Below are 2,605 nucleotides of genomic sequence, written 5' to 3'. Positions count from 1 at the left end.
AAGAAGGAAAAAAAAAAAAAAAAAAAAAAAAGAGTTGATTTTTGTTTGCATGTGAACAGTGGGAAGAGGAAGTAGATTTTGTCGGCCACTTCGGCATTGAGATTTGGAGGAAATGATTTTTGGTTTGACCTGAATATTTTATTTAAGGACAATCAGATGTTTGAAAATTTGCGTCGAATGGGTTGGGACCATTCAAAACTCTGGTTTCTCACCCACCTCCCCCTTCCCAGTTTCTCTTCTTAAATCAGACCGACCATTTGGACAGCATGGTCCCGTGTTGCTCTGCTTCTCTAAAAATACTCAAAAGTTACGCTGTCTTTTTGAAGAAGGGAATTTGATTAGTAAATGTTTTAGGCTTAATTCTGAATCCACTGCGTGTTTCTGAAGGTGTTCATCTTTTCTTTTTTGTTGGGAGTTGAGTTGATGACAGTAAACAACAAGACAGCCACGAGGAGGAGGCGTTTGCATGTGCTTTTCTAACACTTTAGACGAAAGGGCATGATGAAATTCAGTAAGCTTTCACTTTAGTCCAACACTGCTCCTTCTTTAAATCTCTTCAAATTATGTTTTCATTTTTCTGCAATTTCTCACCCGCGATCAACGGGACTATACATTATATTATTTTATTGAATCTTTTTATAATTTGAGTCAATGCAGGTAAAAGAAAAAGAAGAATAGTGTTTAGTGACACAAAGAGAGTAGAAAATAGAAAAGAAATAAAGAACAGAAAGACAGAAGATTGAGGGGACAAAATGTTCCAATTTTGTTTGGCTTGAATAATTGGAGTGGGAATTTCAACTCAAAAAGGAAATAAAATACACAAAGGCGGATGTAAAGATTTTGGCCCGGCCATTATTTAAATAGTATCAACTTGAGTATAATTTAATTATTAATAAATAAAAAAACGTGAAATGGACTAAATTTGAAAGGCTCGAGATACCCAATAAACACTCTACATTTTGCATTATAGATTTTAATAGAATAGAAGGGAGGGGATTACGCTAACCCAGACCCGAGCAGCCGAGTCGGTTACATGATTGCAATTTTGTGTATATTTATAGGTCAAACTATAAAAGAATTATTGTGTTTTCAGTTTTGTATTTAATGCCACTTTCAACCAATTACATATAAAATTCAAATTTTTGTGTAATCAATTTCCAAATTATGTAGCATGTTAATATAGTTGAAACTTAGATGTTGATGAATCAGAATAATGCCAAAATTATGATATTTTTGTTATTTAATTTAATATCCTAGTCAATTGAATATAGCCGAGTTTAGGGGGCTATTTTGGTTCCGAGCCCATTGGGCTTATTAGTTGGTCTCTCAGCCTTTGTGGTTGGAGGTTTGGACTGTAAGCGGGAATCCTGGTGAGAACGAAGGGTGTTTATGGGCAATAACCTTGGTTTCAACGGCTTCTTGGTTACCTTATTTGGAAGGATTATTTATTTTAAATATAGTTGAAAAGATTTAATTATTAATAAAGTGGTTTTCAAAAGGTATTTTCATCTTTATTTGAAATTGTTGTAACATTTGTAGGTGTGAGTTGAAAAGGTAGGCGGAAAATAAAAAAAAGTAAATGTGTTTTGAAAATGAAAAACTACAAATTAAAATCTTTATTTTATTTTTTTTGAAAGAAGGCGCCTAAATGATTATATTTTAAAATTTGAATGTCTATTTTTCATAAGAAGACAAGGGGGATTCTTTTCATAGTATTTAGTTTGGAAGATCAGCGTGTGTATAGCTGTCATAGTAATGGTTGTGATATTTTTTCTTTATTATTGCGGGAATTCCATTGTTGATAGGGACGGATTTGGACTCAATCCATTAGGAAATATGATTTTATTTATTTTGGAAACAGGTTTGGTTTATATTAATTTAATTCATTGGCCTCGCCTCTCTATCCCAAAATATATTATTCCCCCACCCCAAAATGATTTCATATATTATGATTTTAATATATATAATATAAGCTAATTTTAAGACAAAAAAGGAAAAGAAAAGAAATAGAAGTTACGTGAAAACGGGAAAGGCGGTGGAGGGGGGTTTGGAAGTTTTATAAAGTATGGTGGCAAGTTCCACGTGGTATTATATAATTGGTTTGTGGGCAGAGTTTACAGGCTGGACTGACATGATAGTAAAGCAAAGGCGTTCTTCCTGCGATTCTGCTAGTGAAGTTTTTGTCGTTCTATGGCCAGCTCAGCAACTCATTGCGATTTGTAAATATCTTTTTTTTTTTTTGTTTTAAAATATAATTATATAGAAATATGTTTGTGTGTTGGTATATAATTCACGTAAAATAATTATTTCCAAATGCTGTCCAGGCTGTTCTGGTCAAACACCTCCGCTCCCGTCCAACTTCCCCAACCGTACTCTCTTTTAAATTATTCTTATCCTATTTTCTTTTTTTTCTTCTTCTTATTTTCTCAATTAACTAAATAACACCTCGTTTGAATTCAATTTAAACCTCCTTTCCAACGGCTCCCTCACCGCCTTTCCCCTTCATTTAATTTACCATCAATTAATAATCCTCAAACAAGCCTAACGGACTAAATTTCATAACATTTTCAAATGCCGTTACTTTTTTTTTTTTTTTTTTTTTTAC

Source organism: Cucurbita moschata, unplaced genomic scaffold (genome assembly GCF_002738365.1).
Source record: "Cucurbita moschata cultivar Rifu unplaced genomic scaffold, Cmos_1.0 Cmo_Scf00027, whole genome shotgun sequence".
Taxonomy (NCBI): domain Eukaryota; kingdom Viridiplantae; phylum Streptophyta; class Magnoliopsida; order Cucurbitales; family Cucurbitaceae; genus Cucurbita; species Cucurbita moschata.
Note: the sequence above shows the minus strand (reverse complement) of the source record.